Source organism: Stegostoma tigrinum, chromosome 14 (genome assembly GCF_030684315.1).
Source record: "Stegostoma tigrinum isolate sSteTig4 chromosome 14, sSteTig4.hap1, whole genome shotgun sequence".
Taxonomy (NCBI): Eukaryota; Metazoa; Chordata; class Chondrichthyes; order Orectolobiformes; family Stegostomatidae; genus Stegostoma; species Stegostoma tigrinum.
In genome coordinates, this window is record NC_081367.1 from 51,309,266 (window position 1) to 51,334,462 (window position 25,197).

General features: G+C 41.4%; 1 protein-coding gene across 1 annotated transcript in view; it reads left to right on the forward strand.

Moving 5' to 3' along the window:
* Window positions 1–1,607: 1,607 nt before the first annotated feature.
* Window positions 1,608–25,197, forward strand: part of sphkap (SPHK1 interactor, AKAP domain containing) — a 439,339-nt gene continuing 415,749 nt past the window's right edge. Inside the window, exon 1 of the mRNA XM_059651148.1 lies at window positions 1,608–1,756. The gene's annotated coding sequence lies outside the window, so the exon portion shown is untranslated. The remainder of the gene's footprint in view (window positions 1,757–25,197) is intronic.

Genomic DNA, 25,197 nt, shown 5'->3' on the forward strand with positions numbered 1-25,197 from the left:
GACAGCATCAGAATCATGACTCACAGAAGGTGTAGAGTTCATACCACATGTGGTACAATATTGTGCCCTTGCTTTCCTCTGCCCACATTTAGTACAATACTGCGTTGAATTATATTATGAACTGAGTCAGAGAAACAGAGTTCTGAAAGGCTTTTGAGGATGGTGATTTTAAAGACCGAAGCAGAAGGTACCATGACGATCATAATTTTAGATTTGAAATGCTGAGCCAGGAGCTAATGTTGGTCAAGAGGACAGAGCTAATGTGTGTATTGGTAGAAGATAGGTCACAGGCAGTAAAGATTTGGATGAGTTTAAGCTTATGGAGGGTGGAGAATGCAAGACAGCTTGGGATAAGTTGTGCCTGGTGGTGACAATGGCATGGATAACATTTTCAGCTCAGGTAGGGGATGAAGCAAGTTGAGGGTAAAAAGAGGGCAAAACTTTAAAACTTGAGAAAAAGCACATGAAGTTTTCAGATCATTCTAACTAGTGATTACTTTCGGCTGACAGGAGAGGAGAATGTGGGAAGAAATGCAGCTTTCCTGAGGAATACGCCCTGATACTTTCCCAGGGATTTTCAGGAGTGAGAGAAAATTTGAATTCTCATGAGAATTTAATTTGTAGATTCTGTGTAATTTTTTGTTTGAACACTGCTCAGAACTGCAGACCACGGCATTCTTTGGTAATGACTAGAGACACTTCTCCTGAAAATTGTGTCTGGACAGTTGCAGCTTAATTGGTTTGTACCAGGTGATCACAATGAAATGAGAGCAAGATGCCAGATAATATTTAGGATTTGAATAATTTCGCTGCTAAGAAAGCTTCATGTGTAAAAGTGATCAGTGATTAACAACAGAGATAAATTTGGAAATTACTGAGATGTAATTCTCACCAAAACGGAGGGAATTAAAGCATTAATGTTCTTTTTCTTCATTAAAGCCTTTCTCTATGATCCTCAAATATAAGATTTATTGTGATCCGGCAAAGAGGAGGAGAGAAAAGGCTGCAAGAGCCTGGAGGGTTACCAGATATAGTATCACATGCCCTATATAGTTATTTATATATTTGTGATGTGAAAAATCAAAATTGAAGTAAGCTGCCTTATCATATCAAGACTGTTCCTGAAGCTGAATGAACTGGTTCATAATACTGCAAAAAAATTGACTTTGATTATAAAAGAAGATTTTGAATTTACTTATGAAAATATCTCGAATGTGCCCAGCCTTTGCATATACTCAGATATCACCAAAAGATCATCCATAGTATCTTTTTGTTATATTATATCCATATTAGAGGGTATATGTGAGCTACATAAGAATGTATGCATATTTGTCTATATGAATGTTCACTCTAGGCAATTCATGGTTGGGATTCTCATCAGTCAGTATTAATGTACAGAGGGCTGCTCTTCTACTCTCCAAAATAGCTTACTTTGACACCAATCCTGTATTGTTATACTAAACCAATCTGAATGCAAATTTAATTTACCTCAGTGAGGCAAAGTATTCTGTCAGCTCTGCTGTTCCTGTCATTAAAATCAGTCACGCATTTGAGCAGCTGACGTAGCACTTGTGCATTTTAACAAACCTTTCTAGATTATATGAATGTACAGGGCAGCCAGTTCTTTCATACAGCATAGTACTGAGTTCACAGAACAGCCACCAGCTGCCACAGCCAGCTTCTTCAGTTAAAAACACAGCAGTTGAGTCTTGAAGAGAAGTTTAACATGCTGGAGGCTTTAATGTCTGCCTAACAGGTACAGTAGCAATTTAATATTCTAAATGTGGTATTCAACATTTCAGATTGCTTAGCTACAATGAGGTTCAATATCTCTCTTTTAAAACCCTCTATTATATTCATTGCTGCGGTGGTTTGTGCTGTTATTGCTTTCAAGCATTGGATTGACACAGATGACCGTTCTTTTGTGGCTTTGTTTACTGTCTTTATGAAAGGAATCTTTGTACTCGATAAGAATGCAGCTTTCTCAATTCCATAATGTCACTCATAATTACTTTTAAAACTTGCAGGATTGTGTATGATTATCTATAAATAAAGCAGCATGCAATATCCTTCAGTGTAATTCAAATAAGGTTAGACAATTTCAGTTAAATGGTACAGTATTACTGGAGATTGCAAGTTGACCTGTTGTATTGGATATTAGACTGCTTTTTCAGTGTCAGAATCATGTTCAATCATATACTTGACATATAAGTCAGCCCCCTTCTTTGGTAAGAAATGCTATACCCATTTTAGGAGTTGGTTTCAATTTTTCACCTTAGAAATGCATGTTTATTCACCCTATAAGTCAATGCATGTGAGAAATTTGATATCAAGAACCCTTGTGTTTAAGACAGGATCACACAGAGAAGACCTCACATGGGAAATGACAAACAGAAATGGGTCATCCAGCAAAAGGAATGCAATACAAAGTTTGTTTGAAGTTAAAAATCATAACTGTAAAGACTGTATCTATTAATTTTAATTTAGTTTTGATTGTGGACTAAAATGAGAATGGGATTGTTTAAAAAACTAAGGATAATGTAATGGATTCCTGCACTTCTAAAGAGCAAAGTCTCTGATACTCATTGGAAGCATTGTTTATACTGCAATTTGCTTAAACATTGGGGGGACTTTATCATAGATGAGCTGGAGCCTGGGGTATGTATGAAGGGAGCAGCAAGTAGTTGATTGGCCTGTGGGGTGGTGACCAGCTGTTGATGGCAAAGTCCTTCTGCCTGCCAAAAACTATGTGATTGGCTCCCAGGTGGCTGGACAGCTTGTGGGTGCGACTGTTTGTTCAGAAGCCATTGGACCTCCAGAAAGGAAGGATCTGTCCTTTCTCTGTAGTAAAAATAAACACCTCAACCTTGAAGCAAGCCATTTTATTTCACTTCACTAGTTTCTGCAAGCTGTGGCATTTAACTAATACGTGTTAATCAGTCATCCTGTATTTTTTGCAAGTAAGTGATACTACTGGAGAAGAGAAAGATTGAGGACCAGGATGTCTTTTCAACCCAAAAATGATCATTTCATCAAACTCTGTAAATAAAGACCATTAACTGACTTCCCAGTCTTCACCTTCGCTTATGACCCAAGTTTTTCTGTGTTTGTCTGTATATGTTTGCAGGGAAGGTTTTATAAGGGGTTTGAGTTTTAAGTAATATAAGAAAGTTCACAAGCGTTTAATTTTAGCTCCAATCTGTTTATTTGTAATCACTAATATTCTTGTTAAGTACCAAAATTTGGTCTGTGCTTTCTCTCATCTTGGGATTGAAAGGTAAATAAATTGTGGAATTTTTCTCGCTTTTATAAAAGCTTTAACTTTTGTAATAACTCTGGGAATAGCATACTACCCTCAATGAGGCATATCATAACATTTGCCAATTTGTCAAATAACTGTTACCACGAGAGAATTTGGTGTTATTGAAAAACTGGTGCAAGAATGGAAGAAGGAATCTGACCTGAAGATGTCCAAAATTGATAAGTCATGAGAACAGGGATCAGCCATTGGCATGATCTTGAGATGCAATAATCAGAATGGAGCCTCAAAAATGAGGAGAAAAGTTACATCATCCGCAGAAATACAATGTGTATATACACATTTAAATGGGCAAATCAATTTTTAACCCCAGTAAAGAGTGACAGCTGGTTTTGTAGTTTTTATGGAGTGAAAATGTCTAATGTTGCTGCTGAAGATCATGTGACCACCAAGAGCCCTCAATGCTAATATTACCAGTTTCCAACACATCATCATCAGACAGAAGTGAAAGACACACACATCATGTCACATCAGCAACATGGGTAAAAAACCTGTGAATTTCAACATGTTCACCAACTGAATTGTGATGTGCAAAAAACAGCTCCAGTAAAAAGCTACAGGTCACAAGAAGACAATATTTACAATGACATTCACTTTCATGGCTAATGGAATGAAAGTAAAGCTTATGGTGGTTTTTAAATGTGAAGCAATGCCAAAAATCAAGTTCCCTACACAGGTTCTTGAGCACATTCATGAAAATGGTTGGATGGATGAGGATAGACTAAGGTTTTGGGTCAAAAATGTGTGGACCAGTTGTTCAAGGACTTGGTCAGAGAACGCAGAGAATGTGATCCTATTTAGTCAATGACTTTAAGAGGTGACTGCAAAGAAATAACAAGCAAATTGAAGTTACATCAGGAGGTCAAATATTTATGATTGAACATTTGGATGTGTACATCAGCAGACCATTCAAGGAAGATGTTCACTCCAAATGGATTGTGAAAGTCAAATAGGTACACCAGACTGCTTTCATTAAAATATGGTTTTATCATCAAATTGTGGGAAGTTACTTTTACATAATCTCATTGAAACGCCAATTTGCCTTATTTCCATGCCACCTACAATCCAGTCAGCTTCACTGATGATTTAGATGGTGTAAATTTTCAACATGTAAGTCGGAGCAGGAGCCTTTGTGGTATAGTTGCATAAAAGATTCTACATGTGCATGTTGCCTCTGTCTTCATGAAGGAGAGAGGTGATACAGACATTCGAGTTAAGGAAGAGTGTGAAATATGGTAAGGTGTGCCCATTGAATAAGTAGGGAGTGCAGGAAGTAGGGAGGGTTAACAGTTTGCAAAGATGTGGTGTGCAAAAGCTATTGAGTGGATATGATGCATGCAATACTGGCAGTTGTGTTCATGAGTTTCAGTGGGATGTGTGAACAGTGGCAAATTTAGAATGAGTGCTGGCCCTGCAAGGGAGAGTTTGGAAAGAGATGGCGATGGCGATGGTGTTTACATTTGTGGAGCACAAAAGATCATTGACATTTTTTCGACACGGTTAGGTGCTTTGTTTTGTTTTATTGCAGACACTTTTCTGAGCTACAATTTATGTCTAGGTTTGTTGTATCTGGTGGTTTGGACACCCATCGAATTTGGCTGGGAAAAGGATTGCCTTCCTCTCCTACTTGCGACTCATTAACAAGAGTTGAGCAACATACTCTTTGAGCCAGCTCCTGGCAGGCACTATCTGAACTGGTGTCATTAAATCTAGCACCAATGGCATGAGGTCTGGAAGGTCCCTAGGGTGGTGAATGCTCCCACCTCTTTGGCAATGCAAATTCCCAACAGACACATCCAAGAGTCTAGCTGCACAATTAATGAGGTGAAGTGTGGAAGATGGTTTGAGAAAAATCACTCTAAGCCATGGTAGGTCGAATGGCATGAATCTCACTGGATAAAATATTTTCACTGCAACAGGAAAATTGTGCTCTTTGTGTTAGATGCCAAACATGATTTATTTGACAGTTTTTTTGAAAAATAAATATTTTGTTTATTCTTAAAAGGAGAATTAATTTGTTTAATAAAATGTGGCAAATTGCTTTAATTTGCATTACCAGCATTCTGGTCTTTTCACATTTCAAAATGATGACCAACTACTCCACCAGCCAATGGTTTGCTTTTAATACTCCACGTATAAATTGATCCTCATTTCTGGAAGGATTTTCAAGGCATCAACATCATTTGTACATGCTGTGATCCATGGTAGTTTATTACTTGTCCATTACCTAGGATGAGCAAGAGGACATGACTAACAGGAACACTCTTTTGCTGATAAAGGGTCTAGGCCCGAAACGCCAGCTTTTGTGCTCCTAAGATGCTGCTTGGCCTGCTGTGTTCGTCCAACATCACACTTTGTAATCTCGGATTCTCCGGCATCTGTAGTTCCCATTATCTCTGATCACACTCTTTCTGAGATTTGGCACAGTGACAAAGGAATGGAAGTCCTTCTATGCTCTCTCACTATATTTCAAGATAATTCCTTCAGTCACAATGACATTGCTATTGCATGTGCCTTTGTTGCAGGCCTGTTGTATGCTGTAAGTCTAGAATATTCACGTGTTGATTAATCTTTACGGTACTTAATATTGTTTGAAACCTTCTCTTCTGTAATAACTATAAAAGTAATTGCATATTAAACTTCCATAATACTGTTAGAATTAGGACGCATATTGAAAATATTTTTAACTAGTAGTTTGATAATTCAGACTTGCGTATTGCTGCAAAAGACACAACTGATCAAAGCTTTTCATCTTGCATTCATTAGGACAATTCACAAGAATTCCAATTCAAGGGGAAAACAAATGAAAGGACAGTGCTGGTTGGTTGGCAAGTTGAATCTGATTGGTGGATGTGTTGCTATGGAAAAAGTACCCATTAATGTCGATTGACAGTTAACTTCCAGGTTTTGTTTGAAGTTTAAACTAAGTACCTTGACTCTGATTAATTAGGGCATTGCCCTGAGAAATGAACCAGCAAATGGCTCTCTCCTATTTTATTGATTTGGAAAGAGTGCAGATATTCTTTCTGTTTGCAAAGTGTAGGGCTCTGTGTATTGGTATCTGTACCTTCCGAGGCACACCAATGAGACAGACTTGCTAAACTGGTTGTTGACATAATTCCTCATAACTCAGAATTGTCAAAATCTGTCTGATTCCAGAGCCACACTGAATATTTGACAGTGTTGTGAATTTTGCAATTGCAGGCAGCTTGAGTAAACAGTCTACTTAATGTGAACAGCAAAACGAATGTGTTCTTTGATACAATCTGCCAGTGGGCTGATAACCTAGATAATTGCATCACAGTGGAACTGAAATTTATATAATCACATTACTCTTTATACGATGGGATAGGATTTATTTTAGCAATCCACAATGCAACTGCAGCATGAGTGGAGTTCACTATTAAGCTCCTAATACATCAGAAGGATATTTTAGACAGTCTGTTGTAAAACTTGCTCCCTCATAGGGTAGTAGATTTGTAGAATTCTTTAAATAGAAGATTGTTGAGGCTGGGTCATTAAGTATGCTCAATGTAGACAAAGAGTTTTATTCTGTAATGAAATCAAGAGTTATGGGCAAAAGGTAGGAAACTGAAGGTGAGGATATCTCTTTGCAAAGTGCAGGGCTCAGTGTATTGACATCTGTAACTTCCAAGGCACACCAATGAGACAGAGTTGCTAAATTGGTTGTTGACATAATTCCTCATAACTCAGGATTAACTCACAGTGTTGAAGCAGGCTATTCAGCCCATTGAGGTCTGCACAGATCCTCCAAAGAGCATTCTGCCCAGACCTATCCACCTACCCTATCCCTCTAACCTTACGTTTCTCATGGCTAATTCACCCAGCCTGTATACCCTGGACAATTTTAGCATGGCCAATACGCCTAACCTGCACATAGAACTGTGGGAGCAACCAGAGGAAACCCATACATACATGGGGACAATATGAAAACTCCACATTGATGGTCACCTGAGGCTGGAATCAAACTCCGATCTCTGGCACTATGAGGCAGTGGTGCTAACCACTGAGCCATGTCAGCAATTATATCATTAAATGGTGGAGCAAACTTGATGGGCTAAATGGCGTACATCTGCTTTGACATCTTATGGTCTTATCTTGAGACAATGCAAGATATGGAAATTATTGTGGATGTCACAAGTTGACATGAGCAGAGCAGGATAGAACATTCCTCCTGTCAACGTTTCTTTTCTCCTCGAAATATCAGAATTATGGATGAGAATGTAAAGAAGGAGGCCATATGGCTCATTGCTCCTGTGTCACCTCTCTGAAAGGGCTATCCAATTATTCACATTTCTTTGCTCTTTCCAGGTAATGAACATTTTAATAAAACACACCCCTCCCAAGTGGGTACCTTGACTATAAAAATAATGTAAAACATGAGCTGCCATTCTATGTGAATATATTTTTTATTACCCATTCATTTATACCCAATATATAGGTCAGAACATCAAGCATTACTGTGCCTAAACATTGCCAAGAATATATTTGCCTCTGTAAATGTTTTGTGTGAATTTCTAAAGTGAAAAGTGGAATTGCGTTATTACTGTATAACCAGATATATTCGATGTACGATTCATGTTAATTTGCCACCAAATATTTTCAGCTGCAAGTCATCAGAGTGACCTGAACAATTAATCATTGAATTGTCAAGCATCCAGTCTGGTCTAGAGAGCACTGCATATGTTTTCGGCTCATTTGCGTGCTTGAGAGGTTTTAGATTAACCAAGGTTTCTGCTGGAAAGCCTTTTCTTCCCCCCACAATTCTGTTCCCTCGTCTCACAAGTCCATTATGATTGCGTTTGAGTTACTGCTAAGCACAGTACTTTTAGATTAAGATGACTGCTGGAAGTATCAGGTTTATATCTAAAGATAAAAGATCCAAAGATAATCATTAGTTGAGCAGTAAAAAGTGACAATTTTTATTACCTTTTATGTGCCTTTCACTCCATTTGGAAATGTTTCAGTATTTGTCATTTGATCTTGATTCTTGTTAAATTGCCAATTTAGAAATCAAACAGCTTTTTCCGGTGAGTGATTCAACACTCACTTCAAGACAGAGATCAAATGAAGAACCAAATTAGAGTTGAATACGGAAAATACACCAGATTGTTTCCCATAGATGTGTAATCATCTCTTGACCATACTTAAATGTCTGGATAAGGTAAAAGTAAATGCATTAAAGATGCAATGTTAGTTTCTTGGTGCTGATGTATCATCAAACTTTACAGGCAGAGAATGGTTGAGGAAATGCTATAGCCTTCTCTGACACAGCCCACATATATTCTTGCCCATGTACTTGTACAGGTCAGCCATTTGTTTACCAGTCGAATGAGGAGAGGGCAGATGGTGAAGAAAATCAACTATTTAAAATTGGTCATTGCAGGCAAAGTGAACCTAACTATAAGCAGGTGAGGAATGGATCCCCTGTTGTTTAACCCCTTTCCATCAGTCACAACGTTTTTTAAATTATCTTGAATTAATCTTAGTTAATCAGATCAAAAATGAAGGACAACCAATTCCAAGGTTTCATGAAGTGAAAGAGAGTTGACCTTTATTGTCCCCAAAAGTAAAAAGACAATAGCAAACACACAATGAGATACAGGTAATGAGCTCACCTGTAGAAAAGGAAGTGAAAAAAAGAAGTATCTGGTGAAGACAGTTGGGGTTTACAGTTTCTTAGTGAGAAAGTAAAGACCTGAGCCTAGTTGTTTAGTTACTTGTCTTGCTTCTTCTGTAATGGCGAAGCTGTAGATGTCCAGGAACCTGCATATTGCTGCTGTTGTTGTTGCAAGTTGCTTTATACTGGCTAATTTCTGATCTTGAGACCAATTTTCAGTTTTTGTTCACAAATCCATTTTCCCTCGTTCCCATTCTGCTCAGAAGCAGCTGTTGATAAAAGCTTACTTACATATTCCTGATAATAAAATGTGAGGCTGGATGAACACAGCAGGCCAAGCAGCATCTCAGGAGCACAAAAGCTGACGTTTCGGGCCTAGACCCTTCATCAGAGAGGGGGATGGGGGGAGGGAACTGGAATAAATAGGGAGAGAGGGGGAGGCGGACCGAAGATGGAGAGTAAAGAAGATAGGTGGAGAGAGTGTAGGTGGGGAGGTAGGGAGGGGATAGGTCAGTCCAGGGAAGACGGACAGGTCAAGGAGGTGGGATGAGGTTAGTAGGTAGCTGGGGGTGCGGCTTGGGGTGGGAGGAAGGGATGGGTGAGAGGAAGAACCGGTTAGCGAGGCAGAGACAGGTTGGACTGGTTTTGGGATGCAGTGGGTCGGGGGGAAGAGCTGGGCTGGTTGTGTGGTGCAGTGGGGGGAGGGGATGAACTGGGCTGGTTTAGGGATGCAGTAGGGGAAGGGGAGATTTTGAAACTGGTGAAGTCCACATTGATACCATATGGCTGCAGGGTTCCCAGGCGGAATATGAGTTGCTGTTCCTGCAACCTTCGGGTGGCATCATTGTGGCAGTGCAGGAGGCCCATGATGGACATGTCATCAAGAGAATGGGAGGGGGAGTGGAAATGGTTTGCGACTGGGAGGTGCAGTTGTTTGTTGCGAACTGAGCGGAGGTGTTCTGCAAAGCAGTCCCCAAGCCTCCGCTTGGTTTCCCCAATGTCGAGGAAGCCGCACCGGGTACAGTGGATGCAGTATACCACATTGGCAGATGTGCAGGTGAACCTCTGCTTAATGTGGAATGTCATCTTGGGGCCTGGGATGGGGGTGAGGGAGGAGGTGTGGGGACAAGTGTAGCATTTCCTGCGGTTGCAGGGGAAGGTGCCGGGTGTGGTGGGGTTGGAGGGCAGTGTGGAGCGAACAAGGGAGTCATGGAGAGAGTGGTCTCTCCGGAAAGCAGACAGGGGAGGGGATGGAAAAATGTCTTGGGTGGTGGGGTCGGATTGTAAATGGCGGAAGTGTCGGAGGATAATGCGTTGTATCCGGAGGTTGGTAGGGTGGTGTGTGAGAACGAGGGGGATCCTCTTGGGGCGGTTGTGGCAGGGTCGGGGTGTGAGGGATGTGTCGCGGGAAATGCGGGAGACGCGGTCAAGGGCGTTCTCGATCACCGTGGGGGGAAAGTTGCGGTCCTTAAAGAACTTGGACATCTGGGATGTGCGGGAGTGGAATGTCTTATCGTGGGAGCAGATGCGGCGGAGGCGGAGGAATTGGGAATAGGGGATGGAATTTTTGCAGGAGGGTGGGTGGGAGGAGGTGTATTCTAGGTAGCTGTGGGAGTCGGTGGGCTTGAAATGGACATCAGTTACAAACTGGTTGCCTGAGATGGAGACTGAGAGGTCCAGGAAGGTGAGGGATGTGCTGGAGATGGCCCAGGTGAACTGAAGGTTGGGGTGGAAGCTGTTGGTGAAGTGGATGAACTGTTCGAGCTCCTCTGGGGAGCAAGAGGCGGCGCCGATACAGTCATCAATGTACCGGAGGAAGGGGTGGGGTTTGGGGCCTGTGTAGGGAGGCAGAGACAGGTTGGACTGGTTTTGGGATGCAGTGGGTGGGGGGGAAGAGCTGGGCTGGTTGTGTGGTGCAGTGGGGGGAGGGGATGATCTGGGCTGGTTTAGGGATGCAGTAGGGGAGAGGCCTGTGTTTTCACACACCACCCTACCAACCTCCGGATACAACGCATTATCCTCCGACACTTCCGCCATCTACAATCCGACCCCACCACCCAAGACATTTTTCCATCCCCTCCCCTGTCTGCTTTGCGGAGAGACCACTCTCTCCGTGACTCCCTTGTTCGCTCCACACTGCCCTCCAACCCCACCACACCCGGCACCTTCCCCTGCAACCGCAGGAAATGCTACACTTGTCCCCACACCTCCTCCCTCACCCCCATCCCAGGCCCCAAGATGACATTCCACATTAAGCAGAGGTTCACCTGCACATCTGCCAATGTGGTATACTGCATCCACTGTACCCGGTGCGGCTTCCTCTACATTGGGGAAACCAAGCGGAGGCTTGGGGACCGCTTTGCAGAACACCTCCGCTCAGTTCGCAACAAACAACTGCACCTCCCAGTCGCAAACCATTTCCACTCCCCCTCCCATTCTCTAGATGACATGTCCATCATGGGCCTCTTGCAGTGCCACAATGATGCCACCCGAAGGTTGCAGGAACAGCAACTCATATTCCGCCTGGGAACCCTGCAGCCATATGGTATCAATGTGGACTTCACCAGTTTCAAAATCTCCCCTTCCCCCACCACATCCCTAAACCAGCCCAGTTCGTCCCCTCCCCCCACTGCACCATACAACCAGCCCAGCTCTTCCCCCCGACCCACTGCATCCCAAAGCCAGTCCAACCTGTCTCTGCCTCCCTAACCGGTTCTTCCTCTCACCCATCCCTTCCTCCCACCCCAAGCCGCACCCCCATCTACCTACTAACCTCATCCCACCTCCTTGACCTGTCCGTCTTCCCTGGACTGACCTATCCCCTCCCTACCTCCCCACCTACACTCTCTCCACCTATCTTCTTTACTCTCCATCTTCGGTCCGCCTCCCCCTCTCTCCCTATTTATTCCAGTTCCCTCTCCCCATCCCCCTCTCTGATGAAGGGTCTAGGCCCGAAACGTCAGCTTTTGTGCTCCTGAGATGCTGCTTGGCCTGCTGTGTTCATCCAGCCTCACATTTTATTATCTTGGATTCTCCAGCATCTGCAGTTCCCATTATCTCTCTTACATATTCCTGAGTCTACTCATTGACGTCCGAATTTGAATATTTTGCACATCATCTCTATGTGTTTTTTTAGTTTAACATCTTTTGCTAATCAGTCTGTTCAGAGATGTTATTACACACCTCTGCAGCAAGTGGGATGCCCCTCTTAGTTGAGAGGTAGGGCTACTACTACTGAGACACAAAAAGGCCCTTCTCATCTCAATGTACAATTTACAGAAAGATTGGAATCACAAAGGAGATTCGAGCCCTTGTTAACTTCAGATCAGCCTGATTCTTGTTTACTGCTAGGTTCATGCGCTTGGCTCATTCTGGTCAGATGATCACAGCAGCCAATTTAGAGCTGTACCTGTAATTTCTTTAAAACCATATTTAAGCTATGAGAGCCTCCAATATTAAAGTTAAATGGTGCAAGTTGAATTATGACGGACATCATTATGATCGTAATAAAAATGGACTATCATAACTACAGAGATAATGGGAACTGCAGATGCTGGAGATTCCAAGATAATAAAATGTGAGGCTGGATGAACACAGCAGGCCAAGCAGCATCTCAGGCTCCTGAGATGCTGCTTGGCCTGCTGTGTTCATCCAGCCTCACATTTTATTATCATAACTACTGTCAGCTGAACCCGTGTTCAACTGCCCAAGAAACCTCAGCCAGCTCTGTTTAAAGGGGCAGCCACCCAACTTGCAGCTGGGATACTTTTGACTTGCTTGTGGATATGCTATGGAAGTAGTTTGACTTGTTTTTGGAGGCCTATCCTTCAGGGAGGGGAGAAAATTTTATCCCTTGTAGCCTGTATGCAGATCCTCTATGCCTGTGTTCTAGCTAAGCTAGAAGCAATGTTAGGTTCACCAATGAGGTGATTAGAGAATTGTGGCCCCCACTCATAACTCATTTAGAGCCTTAGATATGAGCAAGGATGTTTTGGATCACAGGGTGTTGCCAAGCCATTCTCTGGATTAGGTTAAATATAGTTAAGTGAAAACTCAAAAGCAATTTATTCAAATGTAGGTGTTTATTCAGTATTAATAATGATAATAAGAGTAAAAAATGAAAAGAAAAAGTCTCACGCCCTTCTGCCTGTCAGGGACGCCTCAATCAATGGTTGGTCTAGAGGCATAGGTTTGTTCCTGGCGCCATTCATAATTCTGGTCTGAGTTAAATCCAATTCTTGGAATGAAACTCTCTCTCCTACACAGTGTAGCAAACAGATAGTACAGAAAAACAGCTACAGAGAAACAAACTGCTGCTGCTACCTTCGGCCCATAAAGGAATGTTCACAGGACTCATTCAAAGTCATGCAGCTGTCGAATATCATCATTCACTTTCCCAGCCTATTTTCCCATCCTATAAATCCACCCCGATGTTATCTGACAGCACTCGTTACAATTACAAATGCAGATGAAAATCAGTGATAGCCGCTTGGGAAGGTATAATAAGAGTATGTAACCTACATCAGAAAATAAAAACTACAATGAAAATAACCAACATCAATACAAATAATATAACAATGGGGTGTGTCATTAAATTAATGACTACAGTGGCCTTTTTCATGAGATTTAGATTTGCTGCCAACTGATGAATCATCATCAGCAGCATCCATCCATAATAAATTCACATGGTTCTGCGAAGAAATCATATCTTATCAGTCTACAATATTTGATAGCTCACTCTCTTTTCATTAATTTCGCTCTGTCCATACACTCTGGTGCTTTCTATCCCCTTATCAATACCCGATTGGTATCACCTTGCCCATGGGCAAGTATCTCACTAGGCTTGAGGCAGGTTTTATACCCACACATTTCCCCCTGCACAAATGTCGTCAGATGTTGTAGGTTTATTGAGGGGATGTAACAGGCCACCTGCTTTAAACATTCTACTCATGGGTGTTCCTCCTTTCAGAGACCTATGACAGCACTTTGAGCCATCCCTGTAACGTATGATTAGGGGTCAGTAATTTAATTTGTTCTTTTAATAACCCATTCATTTGTTCTACAAGGCAAGCTGCTTGAGGGTAATAAGGGATGTGGAACATCCAATCTATCCCATTTGCAGTACATTGTCCTTGTTTGTGTGGCAGCCTGTATAACTAAACCTCCTTTCACTCTTTTTCTGGTTTTAACAATTCTCCATTCTTATGGGGTCCTAGTTGTACTAACAAGCTAGCTACCGACCCAAATCCAAAGTCTGTTGCATTCCATCCTGGAATATGGAAGGTCTCTGAAGCATTAGGTTCCTTTCCCTTCTGTTAAATATTTTCCCATGTCCCATTCTCATCGCCAAAAGTGGCTTGGATCACAGCGTGTATGTGAGTGATTCTTTTGGATTCGGTTAAACATTGTTAAGAGAAGACTCGGCAACAGCAATTTGCTTGAATGTGGGTGTTTATTAATTAATAATGATAATAAGAGTAAAAAATGGAAAAGAAAAGAAAAAGCAATAAGCCTCGTGCCCTTCTGCCATCGGGCAGCCCTCGATCAATGGTTGCTCTGGAGGCTTCGCTTCAATCCTGGAACCGTTCACAATCCCAGTGTAAGGTGAAGTCCAGTTCTCTGAACAAAATTCTCTTATACCATGTAACAGCTGGTGCTGAAAACCAGCTATAGAAGAACAAGCTGTTGGTGCTGTTTTAAAGGATTGTTCACAGGACTCATTCAAGGTCATGCAGCTATCGAATATCATCATTCACTTTCCCCAGCCTATTTTCCCACCCAGCTCAACCTACTTTCCCATCCTGTACAACGAGCAGTGCTGTTAGTATCTATATCCAAAAACGCAACCACTTTTATGAACGAAAATGACCATCCACCTTTGTGCATTGCTTTCGAGCCTATCTTGCAAGTGCCCTTCCTTGGCCCAGTACTCCTGTACAGTGCTTCCCCAATTGCTGTGACACAACTGGTACGAAACAACTAACTTTCACTGTGCAAGACTGTAGGTAGCCTTGAGATGCTCACGGTCTTGAGGGTTTGTTATCAGGCTGCACCTTCTCAGCCCAGGCAGCACTGGGCTATCTGGCTGAGAGATAACGGCACGGGCACTAGTGCAGTTGGGAGGATTGGGGATCTTGACATCCTGGGTGAGGACAATGGGCCTGACCTCCAAGGAGCCTGCAGCTCCCTCAGGACAGCCGTCCCATTGATCTGTTGACAATCAGATTGCTGGATTGCCATTAAATCTGGTCTGTTACTTTGAGCATTGAAACCCACAAGAGGGGCAGCAGCATTTGGAATCTAAATGGCAGCGAGCATGGATCTTATGGCCCCTCTCTGAACTTCCACGAGCTCTGAGGAGTTGGACGGTGTCTGCCTGAAACAGTCAGCATCACAGCTGGGTCTGAGTGTGACTGGGATGTTGGTCATCACTTCTGCAGTGTATGGATAGGTTGCATGCTTCAAAATAGTACCTTCCGTCAGGCTGGAGCCTGTCCTACTCCTTAACAATGAGCAGTCACCCGACAATCTTGGTGTGCAACTTTTATCAAATTTTGTTCCATTGAAGACTTCATCTCCCAGAGCGAGCAGATTTTTTAAAAACGTAATACTTGGAAACGAATGTACTGATCATACTGGAGCTCCGACTTGAAGTATCAAAATGAGTGGGTCACATTTGCCAGATTTTCAGATTTTATTCCCTCTTTAACAGAGCCATTCAGCAACCTTACCCTTGTGAGATATTTCTCCTTTCCCCAGATCTGGTGGTAGCCCACTCCTGCCCAATCACTCACCATGGGCAATCCCAGCTCTACACAATTCGATGATGTCTGTGCAGTGACAAGAGCTGAACTTGAGACTCCAGGCATCAAATAAAATGTCGCCACTTCCTCACCAGTGCTGTGCTGTTCTCTCTCTTCTTCTTGTGGCTGGGCAGATATCTGAAAGGTTAAATTAGAAGGGGAAGTTTTCAGGACATAACAAAGGCATGACTCCTGGTTCAGACTTACTGCTTTCTATTGTGGGCAAGCCGTTTCTTGCAAGGAGGAGGTGGCATTCCAGGACACATGTTTGGGTAGCTGAATAGCTGAAGATACATGGAAGCAGCAGTCAGTGAATGTGAGGCTGTCACCATCAGTAGGATTGTGAGGGTGAGGTGAAGTGCATGAATGTGGACTGCTGGGGATGGGTAGGGGGATTGTGGTTTATTTAGCAGTGTGAAAGGTTGGTGGGCTCACGGGCAAGAAATGCCCTTTGAAAATTGCTGGCAGTGTGAGAGTATCAAACGTTTCCTGGCCCTGACAAACGCTTCAGCTTCCTGGTCACTTGCTGTTATTCCATTCGAAAGGCATTCCCTGAAATTGGGCCGGAGAGCATTATACCCAAAACATTGGCTGCCCCATTCCTCCAGATGCTGCCTGGCTTACTGTGTTCTTCCAGCCTCCTGTTTGTCATTCCCTGAAGCCACCTAGACACTCAGGGAAATTAGATTACATTAGATTCTCTGCAGTGTGGAAACAAGCCCTTCGGCCCAACAAGTCCACATTGTCCCTTGAAGCATCCCACCCAGACCCATCCCCCCTATAACCCACACACCCCAAACACTATGGGCAATTTAGCAAGGCCGATCCACCTAGGCTGCACATCTTTGGACTGTGGGAAGAAACCGGAGCACCCGGAGGAAACCCATGCAGATACGAGGAGAATGTGCAAACTACACACAGACAGTCACCTGAGGATGGAATCGAACCTGGGTCCCTGGTGCTGTGAGGCTGCAGTGCTAACCACTGAGCCACCGTGCCACCTCACGGTGAAATACAGCATCACTCTGAACTTGATTTGATTTGACTTATTGTTGTCACATGTACCTAAGTAGGGTGAAAAGTTTTGTTTTGCATGCAATTCGGGCAGATTGTAACATACAAGGACATAAATCATAGGATGATTGAATAGTGTGAGGCATACAGTGTTACAGTTGCACAGGAGGAGTATAAAAGCAAGATTGACATTAGATTTGAAATTTGTATGGCCCATTCATCAGTCTGGTAACAGTGGGGAAGAAGCTGTTCTTGAAACTGTTTGTACATGTGTTTAAGCTTTTGTATCTTCTGACTGATAAAAGACATTATAACCACGATGGGAGGGGTCTCTGATGATGTTGGCTGCTTTTCCACGGTGGCAAGGAGTGTAGATGGAGTCCATGGATGGCAGGTTGGCTTGCGGGATGGTTTGGGCTATGTTCACAATTTTCTGTAGTTTCTTACAGGCTGGGCAGAGCTTCAGGGGTTTCTGGAACTGGCCTCGGAGGCCTTCGTCACAGAGATTGTGAGCAAGGTTTTGCTGCTAAGTCTCACAAAGAGATATTAAGGCAAATGTTTAGCCATAAAAATTTAATATTTAAGACCATCAGAAAAGAGGAAGGAGAGATAGATATTATGAGAAAATATAGTAAATTCAAGTCAGCTGGTCTCTTTAGTACATGCTAATCCAGTTTATTTTTAAAGTATTTCGAGATGCTTTTGGATATTAATAGACTAGTCTGATTCATATGGGAATTAGGAAACAATTATACAGCATGCTCTCCTATTAAGAAATGCTGGCCTTAAGATTATTGGTTCACAGAATGTGCTGATCTGTTCATGTCAATTAATGGCTGGAAAATCAGAGGTTTCAAGGTCATGAATTCCTGGCCAGCAATCACAGAGATGCTAATCCACTGCCAGGAGAACTCGGTTTGGGAGCCATTCCAAATAGGTGGAGAAGGGCCTTTAATTCTGATAAATCCATATCAATTGTGGGTTGTCAGCTCACAGGATAGATGAGTCTTTGCTTATTCCAAGTGTTTTAGAATATTTAAATATTAATGTGGGGTCAGGGAAAGCTATTTGAGTAAAGTTATTTATGATTTTTACCTATATATTAGACAGGCAATGCACAGTAAACATATTCTTCAGTTTTTCTAAAGGAGTAATGCCAGTCTCTTATCATAAGGAATCCTATGTCTTCTGAGTTGTGCTTTTTACCAAACTGGCTCAGATATGGAGAATAATGATGAGTAGGAGAAGACAGAGTGGTGCAACGCTTCAATTTGCTGCCTATTACAAAAACTGTCCTGTTCTCTTTTCTTGGCCAAAACAAGTGGTTTCTGTAACAAACAGACAATTTGCAAAACCATTTATATGCCTGGACTCCATTTCCCAAAGTAATCTTTATGATTTTGCTCAGGAGATCATTAGTGTCAGTTCAGTTCCAAGAATTTGCTAACATGAGTAATGAAGGTTATACAATCTAGTCTCATTTCATTTTGGGCCCTTACAGCCAGAAGCATAGACCTTGCATTAGTTAGACATGAATTCAAACTTTGATCCCAGAGGTAAAGAGAAATGGCCTTAATAACAGTCTCCAACTTCTGGTGCTACCAATCATGTACATGCTGATGGTTAGAATTTCAAAATAAGGCTGCAATGTATGATAAGACAACAAACCAACAGAGCAACATTTGAGTAGAAATAGATTTTATTTTATGGCATTATCAATCCATGTTATGTACTATGGTACCAAATGAAGAATTGTGCCAATAATCATCAAAAGTAACTAAAGTGACACAAACTAAAAACTGAGAGGTCATAATATTACCATTACTGTATGATAAATATTGTCACAGAATTCTCATAAGAGTACAATATGTCAGTTGGTAGTTGGGGACTGCTACTGTAGACCTTGTTGACATTATGTTATTATCCAAACCCTCTATTATTTATGTTGTTCATTAATTCAAATTCAACAGTGTTTGGCAGCAAATTGGCCGGTGTATTAAATTTGAGTTTTTCTGTTAGTCACTCATCGAATGAGAACTTCGTATTTAAAGGGCTGATATTGCATTATGCTGATGAATTCCATTAAATGGAACTAGGGATAACTTTGACAAGAATTGTTCTGATCATGGTAATCTGAAATCATGGCCCAGATATTCCAAAAAGACCAATTACCAACCTACTCTTTTCTTTTCTGCTAGTGCTGAGCTCCATGTGTCCGGCCAATAATTCTAATCCCAGCTCCTTCAGAAGTGAAGTTGTAATTGACACAATTCACCCAGGATTTGGGGTGTTCAGGGGAATTCAAGCCATGCCCCCCTATACCACAGTCAGATGTAGTATTCTGAAATTTAAATGTCCAGGCACTTTGACAGCTGCTGTGTGTGGTTAGGGTGGCAGATAACATTTTAGAGTGCCAGGTGTGTAAGATGCCAGTTGGCTAATTTGACAAGGAGTAGGCTAATAGGTGGATAAACTGCCAGGCATTAGGCAATGTTCTCTCTCAGCTACACAGTTAAGTGTGCATACAGCCAGATTTCACATGCAGGGTGATTGGCATTGGCATGCTGATCATGGCATTGACTTTACATTCCGAAAGTTGCTGTGGCACATGAATCTCAACTGGAAGGAAAATTAGAGGGAACACTGGTGCCAGGTGGTAAGCTGCCAGGTAAGTAATGGAGTGCTTGTTGGTGGGATTTTGGGGTTATCAGGGCCAAGGGAGTTATGGAGTTGGGTAGCTGGGAGAGGGGGTCCTCTGGCAAATGTGGTGTTTAGTGTTGGTGGCAGTAGCAGTCAGTTCTGGGGGACATGGGGTATCGGTCTGAATGGGGGTTGAGTGGCTTGTTGAACTGTGGGAGCAGTGATCAGAGCTGCTGGGGGCAGTGCTGGGTCAACTGTGGTTGATGTGTCTGGGCTGGTAGGAAAGGGAGATTGCTGACATAGATGGATTGTCAGGCCCAGGTCCTTCACACCAGCAACAGGATGCCAGTTCCTGAGGAAGGGCGGGAAACATCATGTTGTGTGGCTGGGGATCTTCTTGAGGGGCTCTTTGGGTCAGGGGTGAGGAGGGGGTGTTGGTGAAGTTGGGTGGAAGCTGGGTGTAAGTAGTGACAGGAAGGGCACATGTGAGGATGTTCCAGACATGGGGGAATTGTCCCACAAATCTCCAGTTTCCCAGAAAATTCCCATGGAGTCTGCTGAATCTGGACTTCCAGAGGCAAGCAGCTCCAATGTCTTTCTGACTGTCAGAATATCCAGGCCAATCTTTTTAACAGAATTTCTGGTATTGTTACACAGCATGTCCATGCTAGCCATTGTGACGCAATGGTGTTTTTAAATTAAACTAAAAGGCACGCTATAGGTTTGTCCAGAGTCAATTAAGAACAGTTTTAAATGAAGGCAAAATAGGGGAGTAGAAATAATGTCATTGAACAAACAATCCAGAGGCCCAGGATAATGCTGTGGGGCTATGGTAGCTGAATTGAATTGAATTTGAATTCAATTAAGCCTAGAATGACTAAAGTCTCAGCAAAGGTGACTGATAGTTACCAGAACCCATCAGGTTCACTCATGCCCTTTTAGGGAAGGAAATCTGTTACCCTTACCTGGTTTGATGTGACCCATGTGACTGCAGGCCCACAGCAGCTTGGTTGACTCTTAAATGTCCTCTGAAAATGGCCCAGCGAGTCATTCAATTCAAGGATGATCTAGGATGGGCAACAAATGCTGCCCTTGCCAGTAACACCCGCATTCCGTGAAAGAAGAAAAGGATTTAATGAATGAATTATGCAATGCAAAGATGGCTATGAACCCAGGAACCCACTCACACATACATAGCCTACAAATAAAAGTGGTAATTATGGTTAAGCTGATAGACAAGAGACCAAATCAGATTTCTACTGCAATCCCTCCTTTAGCACATTGTTACTTTTGATTATATGCTTGTGTGCTTTCAAAGCCTTGCTGTATTTTCACCATGCTATTAAGTGCCATTTGTTGCTTTTGTACAATCTTGACAATATAAGTAACCAGTCTCATTGTCCATTATTGGCAATAGACAAAAGGCACCTTTATTACATGTTACAATGCTCAACTTTAGTTAAAAGTTACCCACCGAACTCTTTCATTTCTAACCATGAAAAATTCTAAATCCACTTACAGATTGCTAGGGTTGTCAGGAGATTATTAAGCAGGAAGCACAAAGACAAATTATATTATATCTTTTATTCTTCCCAATCACTGGTTCAACAGAAATGTTTACAAAATTTACCTGAAATGGACAAAGGAATACTGATGACTGCTTGAAGATTCGAAGCAGGTTTTGAGTTCAACAAGTGCTAATCTAGGTAACAGGACAGATCCTAGTTCGACTGGGTTAGAATTACGTGATTTTCTGGTGGAAGTGAGAAGGTTAATTTTCTATCCACCATTTATATAAAGGAAATATTACACTAATAAAAACAGAAAATGCTAGAAATACTTAACAGATCCAGTGGCATATATGAAAGTAGAAATAATGTGGTATAATAAGATTAATTTCAATTATAATGATGTAAACGATGGTATGAGTGTTTTTTTTATTTCCTTCACAAGATGTGAGCTTTAATGGATAGGGCAGCATTTATTGCCCATCCCTAACTGCCCAGATGGCTGTTTAAACTGTTAAGTAAGAGAGAAGGCATCAGACCAGAATAGGCATGTGAAATGAGAGGTCTTGCACAATACATTGGAGGGCTGTGTTTGGCATGTGTACATGTGATGTACAGGTGTAAATAAAAGTGTTTAATTTTGTCAGGAGTGAAAGAATTTTACTTAGAGATAAGAAAGAATTTTATTTAGAGATAAGAAACAAGGTGAAGGGCAAACCATGTGCAGATACCCACAGCCCTGAGATACTCCAGACTGGTATCTCAATGTACAGGTAGTGAATTGCTTAAAGCACAAGATAAAACAGAGGTAACATTTTGAATCAAATATGAGCCCTCTGCTGAAAAAGCTGATCTAAGGTCATCAAAATGAAACATTAACTCTTTTTTCTCTCTGCAGGTACTACCTCACCCGTTGAGTATTTTCAACACTTTTGTTATTTGAAAATTCCAGAATCTGTAGTATTTTGCTGCACAGTGACATTGTTGAGTTGTTTTATTTTTCACTCTTGTGTCTGCAGACTTATTTTGTTGTGAATGCACCCAAGTTGATGCTGCTACAGAATCCTGGCTGGAATGCAACGTCAGCTTTTGTGCTCCTAAGATGCTGCTGGGCCTGCTGTGTTCATCCAGCCTCACATTTTATTATCCTGGAATGCAAATTATCCTGGTATACTATTTGACATTAGTTTGCATCATTAAAGTCTGGAGGACAAAGGGCCTGCTGTATACTTTTCCAACAGAAACATTGATTAATTAGATTTCAGCCTGATTTTAGAAGTAATGACACCGAGCATCTTTAAAATGACCAGAAACCTTTGTTAAAATGGTCACTAATGGCAGAACTCTGTTTCTAGAGATGCTGAGAGCAACGATTTTGACACAACTTATACAGAGATTTACAGTTTTAGCATAACCTAAAATAGAAACAATTTTACTTTCAAATCAGGAACCTATTAAGTCCGGATGGCTGCTATAGTCAACAAAACGCAATCACATTGCACTTTAAAGATTTAAATGCTACATTATGATTTTTTTTCTGTGTTAAAAAAACCTGTACAGGAAGTAGACTTCTCATCTCCAGACAGGGTCACCCTTATTACTCAACTTTGTCAGAACCAGTCGTGACATCACATAATCAAACTTATTCAAAAGCTGCAAATAATTCCATTGCTGTGATTCACTTAAACTGTGCTGACATGCTGCAATGATCGATAATGTTTATTTTTCTGTAAATTATTGCTTAGAGAGCATGATAATCCAAGCAGTCTAACAACACTAAGATCAGGATCATATAAGAGGCTATGGGATGAATACGAGAATTGTTTATGCCATCATCCAGAAGCTAGACACAATCTCTTATATTATTCTGTGCAATACATAGGTGCAGGAATGATTCTTGTCAATATTAGAGATGAATCTTTAAAATAGCTTTTCTTGTTCACCATTTTAACATTCTATTTCAAATTTGGTAAAGTCTCCAGGAACAATAACAGGCTGAATACAAATAAATGAGTTGAGTACTCATCTGCTAATGGTTTCAACTGCAGTTTCTTAATAGTAGTTTCCCAGTTCTTTATTTCCAAGGAGTGAGCAGGCCAGAGTTTGTGCTCAGCAAGGAACCAAGGACCCTCGTCATTGTCAATGAGAAAATCTTGTTGTAAGATTGTAGTGATCTCTCCAGTGAGAATTTCGTCTCTGACTGTGCTATGTTTCTACAATTAATTGCAATGCCCTTCAGTGGGGAATTCCCAATGTGAAAATGGAATAATACCGTCACGCTATCAATCACATAAAAAGAAGTCACCCAACCAGGAAGAAAAAGGCATTAAAATAAAATCACTTTCAAACAATGAAATTGAACAGATTAAACATTGGGAAAAATACATGGAGTGAAGGCTAAAGTAAAATATTCTGAAAAAGCCATTTAAGAAGTATTTTTCAGTAAATATAGCTTACAAAATCTACTAAATAAACAATTAAAAGTACCCCATAATTATAAAATTATATTCTCAATGCAAGTTGTCGTACAGTAAATGTCACTAATCACATTGCAATTAAAAATCTACCTACATTTGAATGAACAAGATGTAACTTTTGAAGCAGCATCAAATGGTGATGTGGGAACAAAAGATTGACATTTGCACTTTAGAATGAACCAAGGACCCTTACCATGGTCAACAGAAAAATATTATTGAGATCTAGTGAGCTCTCTGGTGAGAATTTCATCTCTGTAGTTTAAAAAAAATCTACTAATTAAACTGTTAAAAATAATTCCACAACTTTAAAACTATTTTTTCAGAACAACCTAGTGGTGTTCAGCAAATTTTATTAATCGCAATGCAATTAAAAACCCAGCTAAGGTTGAACGAACAGGATGTAATTTTTGAAGGCGTGTCAAATTGTGGTGTGAGAATAGGAAATTGAAATTTGCATTTACTCTAATATTCCTTCCAGATTACTGATTCAGGGACTGGGGGAGGTGGTGATCACTGGAGTGCCAATGAAGGTGCATTAAGTAACAGATTGTGACTTGAATATTAAAATGTTAACCTGTGCATGCACTATATGCTGAAGGTTCAGTCTGCTTGAGAGGAATAACGATTGCAAATTCTGATATATCGTCATTGGACCCCTAACTTATACAGCAAAATTCTCCCTAATGTCTTTTTACTGGCAGATAACTTTGGATCCACCATACAATTATCATTAGCAATTGGATTTGATCTGCGGCTTTGCTTTGCATATTGCATGTTAGAAAGGAAGGGATTGGGGCTGGGCTTGGGGGCAGTTGATATGGCGCTCCAGTTAAAGGACAGTTATTTTCATGATTTTGTTGAGTAAACTTAAACTTACAGAGGGTTCAATGTTGGAGATCAGCCAGGAGTGCACTGGAATATTCAGGTTCAGAGATAATGAAGGCATGAATGAGGGTTTTCACAGAGAGAGCTGAAATTGAGTGATATGATATGGGTGTAAATAGTGTTAGAGATGACATGAAAATTATGCCTGAAGCTCCTCTCAGAATCAGTTGTCACACCAAGGTTGTGAACAGATTTGTTTGATCTCAGACTGTTGCCAGGGAGAGGAAAAGGATCAGTCGGATTCGAGTCTGAGTAAGCACTGAAAAGATGGCTTCAGCCTGACCGTTGTTTAATTTGAAGAAATTTCTATTCATTCAGTATGGTATGTTAGATAATAATTTGGTAATTTAGCTACAGTGGGGGTGTCAAAGAGATGGTGGTGAAGTTGAACTTGTGCCATTGGCCTACATATGAAAACTAACACCGTGTCTTTGGTTGATGTCATCAAAGGGCAGTATGTAGATGGGAGATCGCTGGGAGCAAAGGCAGATCCTTGGGGGATATGAAAGGCACCCATTGGTTATTATTCTCCATCTGCAATTTCAGAAGAAGCACCGTATAGAAGCAGGCCTGCCTAGCTGGGTGACAGTGGGCAGGCATTTGAAGGAGGACTTTTTAAAGGAGCATGACTTGTAAGTAAACAGCGAAATTTCCCGCACAACGCTAACTGTCTCACTTGTTTCCTCATTTCCACATCTGCTAGCTATCTTTCCCCAAAAAGGTGTGTTCATTGATAATGGTTGGCTCTGTGTTTAGGGCCTTGTTTGAAAATTAGCCATGTCTATAACTTAATTATTTAAATCCCCTCAAGTGTTGTGCAATGCATCTGTGCATTAATTAACTTTTTGATATTTGCATTAATTAAATGACTCATTAGCTGCTGACAACATTTTAAAGGAATTTTTAATAG